The following is a 6,014-nucleotide window of genomic DNA, read 5'->3' as shown; positions in this document are numbered from 1 at the left end:
GGCAGGTAGTCAAGCAAACAGTCCAGGTCTTGGGGAGATACCACAACTCCAGATAAGTTCCGAAAGAGTCTTGATGAAAACAAAATATAAAGAATCTTGCTTTTGAGCAGATTTACAAGACTGCAAGACTCTTCTAATTATGAATCTGGAATGAAAAAAAAAAAATCTGTGGTATTGTAAATCATGTTAAACATTTAAATATTACTCTGTATTAAAGTCAGCCTGGTCAGTGAAAATACAGGACGTTTTTTAAACAATTTAGGTATTAATAAAGCACTTTTTTTCTAGAATATTATCATGGCAAATTTGTTTTGTATTGCCAAGATCAGCTGGGCATTTTGTTTTTATTATGCATAGTCTTTTGTCATTTTTTTGTTCTGCAAGTTAATTTGACTGCTGTGCATAAGTGAAGTGAGCAATTCAGTAATTAACTTTGGTGTTTTAAAATGTATGAACTTTAATTAGATTTCATTATAAACAAACAAATGTCAACCATAATTATAAGTTCCTTGGTTTAACCACATATTATCCCTTTTCAAACAAACTTGATGTCAGACAAATTAAAATCAAGCAGCCAGCAATTTTGAGTTGAATTTTACATGATCTGCCAGTAACCTGATTACTTTAACTTCAATATCATTACAGGAAAAGTATTTCAAGAAAAATAATTACAAGAATTCCAACAGGAGACAAGCTTAATTGTATTGATTCAAAAGATGCATGTATATAGGAACCATGCTGGAGGAATAATGTTATCTTAAATCTACAGTTACTATTAAAATTATATTGTCTGGCATGAAAAAGGCAATTTGAGATCAGTGTCTGGAAAAGCAGAGATACAAAACTAACTGAAATAATTATCTTTACACCATTATACTTTAAGCAACAAAATATCAATGAGGAACAACTTCAAGGCATGAAGGTTTGCAGGTTTATTTACTGACTGGTGTATCTATTAGTACCAGGAACAAGTGGAGCTGTCAGGACATAATGAAGGTAAATGATTAGTTAGCACAGAGACTGAGCTCTTCTTCAATGCAATAAGAGTTAATTAAAGTTTACCACCAAACATCAACCAAAGCAGGATGTTGATCAGGTTTCAGCATTAAGTGCAAACAGACAATGGTTGGCAGCAATTAGTGCAGCTATCAAATGACATGCAATTATAATTATACATTTAAAACAGCTAAAGGCTTGTGGAAGGGAGGGAAGAATCCCATCAGCTTCTTTGACTATGTACAGTCAAAGTGCAGGAAACAGGTATCAGATATATCGCTTCAATATTGTAAATCAATAGAATTAAACAAAAAAAAAAAAGGTTGTACAAGCACATTATCTGAAAAAGGACAATCCACTGTACATGAAATGGAAGAAATCTGCAGACGACTCCTAACAAAGATAAGTACTAGTTAGATTAAATAAATTACTTTAGTGCTGCCACTCACACTGACACGCATAAACAGGGAAGTGTTTGGGGTTTAAAGACTGGTGGCTGCAGCTTTACTACACATTTTTATGCCAGACTCAAGGTTACATGGTATCTTTAGTCCCTGTGGCCACATTCACAGCATGAGAAGGCCCAGAAGGACCCTGGGCCCGAAGCCCATGACCACAAGAGCTGGTTTCACATGCTAGCTGCAAGCCTGCTGCGAGGAAGCCTGGGCTTACCAGAGGCAATTGCCTGGTACCTGAGCCACAGCCTAAGGCTCTGCCACACATCCCCTCCTCTCCTTCCCCTCCAATCAGCATGTGAGCCAGTTCTGCCTGTTCCCAAACTTATGCCCAAGTTTAGGGAAAGCAAAAGGAAGCGAGAGATGTCCACCATGGACAAACGCTGTGCATCGCACAGTAGCAATGCAGACACACGAATAGTCCAGAGCGCAGCACGGGCCGGTGCTGCCACCGCCATGCGCTGCTCCCGTTCGAAGGCCTTGCGGAACGGTGGCAGCAGCCAGATCAGTGATAAATAGAGGCGGTAACAGTTTTCTTCTCAGTTTCCCAGTAAAACCAGAGGAAATATTATAAACTTGCATCAGCACCTTTAATAGCAACACCAAACAAAGGAAAAACTGCTCTCCGCCCAGTGCTGACAGCCTGCTGAACGCCCTCAGCATGGAGCTGGGAAGTTAAAACACCCCCAGTTCTGCAGTATCAAACACACGGGACATACAGCAAAGCAGGTAAATAGCCATTATTAACTGGTGTAGGCCGACAGACAATTAGCTACACGCATCCAGTATCCAGACAATTCTCAGTAACTGCTCTGTGCACTGGAGATGGAATAATTCACTCCCACCACTCACTCCTCTTGGGCTGGCATAGTGCAGCTAACGGGATTACCTGTAAGCACCTACACTGTTCCACATCAGCTGAATAGGTCTGACAACTAGGATCCCCACCTCACAGAAATTAAGATTTCTTCAGCATTTTTATGGACAACACAGAGGGAAAAGCACCCTGTTCTTCCTAGGTATGTAACAGGAAGCAAGACAAAGCTTTCCAGAAGACAAGTAGCAGGTTTCCAAGAAAGCTAAGCTGTGACAAATTAAAACCTGATGATGAGAGGAGCAAAGGGCTTAGACAGTGGGATTCATTGCTGAAGGATACCACTGAAATCATGAATGTACCAAGGTTAAAAAAAAAATAATGGAAACTCACTGCCAAAATTATCCAGAGTTATTGTAACGAATGTGAACAAAACAAAACCAAAAATATAAATGGTAAGGGATATTAAATCTTGTTTTTCAGAGGTCTAAAAAATTTGCATTTGCAACCTTGCCAAGGCAGGCATATACAATAGATTATCCACGTCTGCCTACTGTGATATTCTTCAGAAGCATTTTGCACAGACTAGTCAAAGAGAGCAAAGGCTGGCCACCACAGAATCCCAGTTTGGCAATCAGTATGTTTTTATATTATGAATTACCCCCTGAGTAAAGAAGTGTCTACAGCGGGGAGACTATCCTCATATTTTATTTGTATTAACCCATGCAAAAAGATCATCAGCATCAGTTCATATTTAAATGCGGCAATAATTTCCACTGTGTCAAATTCAGTAAACCTTCTTTTAAGATTGTAAACACCGTATTTTTTTAATGCATTTTTTTTTTTTATTTTAGAAGGAAACCCATGTACATATGCAAAATGCATTAAAATGGGTTTTGTTAGTATGTTGGCTACCAGTTGTGATTTTCACTGGAATGTGCACACGTTCACATTGCTAAAATTATTTTAATAAAATGCTTTACTGCTTTTCATAGTTCCTGGGCTGAAGCCTAGAGCAGTTCTACAGATTTTTTTTTCCCTAACAAACCTCATTTTCCCAACTAATTCTGTTATGCTAGGGATTTGTGCACAGAGTTGGCTAATCCCAGTATTTCCCTAGAGCTGCATCTAAGCTATGGCCCACTCCCAGCACAAAAGTGTCTCCAAAAGCCCTTTCGCCCCCTTCAGCACTGATACACTCATTGGTCCTGACATTTTCACTTCAGCCATGACAAATGAGCTGATGGCTGTGATCAGATTGCACACGAGGACTGCTTTATCAAAGACGTATCATTAACTCTCATCACTGTCTTCCATTATGACTCTTTTGGTCAAATCTGTTGTGAAAATGCAAGTCAGTTTAAAAACATAACCTAAACATAGCAACAAACAAACTTCATTAAAAAGCAGGAAAGAAAACCAGACTCGGACGGGATCAGAAAGAGTCTAGCGTTAACTAAATGTTTCTCTGGGGATTTAAGTAACTGTACTCAACCTCTGCCCCAGTGCAAACATGGCAGTTGACCGTCTTCGAAAGGTCCCTTCCCCCATTGCGGACTGTGAGCACTACTTTGCCTTTTTTAGAGAAACAAAAATATAGCAACAGCCATCAAATATGTCTAAAACCAAAGTCAACTTTTTTTTTCCTTTTTAGTCTCTGAATCACTTCACATTCTGTGTGTCTGCTCTTATCAAAATATGTTTCTCAAATAAATCCCTTAAAGAATATAAAATTTTCATTTGAATCACAGCCACATAATCACACTGTTTTCTGACTCACATTAAAAACACCAACATAAAGCACTGTCTGAAACGGAAATCGCTCAGCTCCCTATGAATACCACAACCTTTTCTGTCAAGTTAGAACCTAAGTTCCAGTTACATGGTTCTTGTTACATCTAGAGGGTTTACAAAGTATATATTTGTTGTAACGTATTCTAGCAATTCATCTGAGAATACACATCTAGCGGAGTCAACTGTAACACAACAGATCTTGGGAATGGAGGTCATGCTTTGAGATAAAGTGCTATTCACTTTTGGACCATGCAAGAAGCTCTTTATTCCTGTTCTTATTGGCATCAGTTCCCCCTTACCAGAGCAAGAACAAAGCCAAGTGCTCGTGTGAGGTTTATGAATAAATCAGAGGTGAGCCACTTTAAGTGCTGCCCATGATTTCCTTGTTGACAGTGAGCACTTAAACAGGCTTCTATGACCAGCAACTCCTGGCAAACCTTAATGGCTCCTAATCTGTACCCTGCTTCATTTCAGGAAAGAAATGACCTACCCCAATTTTTCTCAAGTCTTCACCTTTTGGGCAACTACTGTCCCACCTTTTTAAGAAATTCACATTTGGGGACTGTCCTGTTTCAGTGCCAAGTTTTCACATAACACACAACATAAAAATCACCATTTTCTTCCCTGAAAACAAATGACAGCTAATAAAATATTATTATGCTGTGCAGCCCAAGTAATTCCCAGACAAACCATTACACAATTCAGCGTTTGTTTAAATTGCATAGATTTTTAAATGAACCTAAAAGATATGCAGTATATTTGCCTCCGATTATTAAAATCATGTAAAAAATATGCTGAGAGCAGATTCAACCCTTCTGTACAGCTACAGCTGAAATCAGGAATGTTTATAAATCATTACCACTGACTGTGTTTTAAAAATTCAAACAGCCTCAAAATCTATTTTTAAATAATACTAACATTGAAAATCAAACTGATTTCAACAGTAAACTCTGTGCTGGGCCAAACAAATCTGGTCCGGAACATTAGAATCCAGCTGTGGCATGACACTAGGTGTTTCAGTATGTACGTCTTTGATGCACAAAACCACTCAGAGACCTATGCTGTTCAACATTAAAGCTGTATCCTGCATGGAGAATAGATTTCAACATGGAATGAAATCCTTCATTTTTAAGGACTCTTTTCCCTTCGCAACGCCTCTTCTTCCCCCTGCCCCCCCTTTTTGACATGTCACCATCTCCAGATGGCTGAATTGACTCCGTAGTAGCTGAGTTATTGTCAGGCTCCCAGTTTCTGCTATATTTAAATACTAACATTTTTTTACTCTGCTGTCTCTTGTTGCCTTTCCGCCCACTCGGGAAAAAGCTGTGATTTCAGTGAGTGTTCCCCTCGGGGCCAGGGGGCGGCTGCCTGGCAGCGCTGACCTGCCGCTGCTGGAATTGCGGCGGGTGCCTCAGCAGATGACGCTCTTCTTTGCAAGGGCCTCATCCAAACCTGGGGAAATCGATGAGGCGGCGCTGGACTTTGGAACAGGCCCCTCAGTCAAAATTGGAATCTGCAAAAATACTGGGGAAACCACCCGTCAAGCGAGACAGAAATCCATGGGCCAGACCAGTTAGGACTTAAAACTCCAGTGATGCTTTTCACTGGAACCGAAATATCTGTCCCAATGCACTAGCAGACGACTCTGTGAGAAATAATATTTTTCTTCCCTACAGAAATCAGTTGCTCCTGCTGGGAAAAGTCCCAAAGCACATTGCTTTGTTTTAGCAGAGTGATTCGTGGTTTTGTGTGCATGGGGTGGCACTTCCCACCCCAGAGATGACTGCACTGCAATGGCAAAAAAAAATTATTTTTTTTTGTGAATAGTCTGTGAAGACTCAAAGGAACTGAGAGACTGAGAGGTGACATATATAAATAAATATTTTATTTTTGAAATGTTACATTTTCTTTAATTTAAACCCTTGGTGCTGTAAACAAAATCAATAACCATGTAT

The sequence above is a fragment of the Coloeus monedula genome, assembly GCF_965178545.1.
Source record: "Coloeus monedula genome assembly, chromosome: 1".
Lineage (NCBI taxonomy): Eukaryota > Metazoa > Chordata > Aves > Passeriformes > Corvidae > Coloeus > Coloeus monedula.
The sequence above is the reverse complement of the archived record's forward strand: the minus strand, read 5'-3'. Positions refer to the sequence as shown.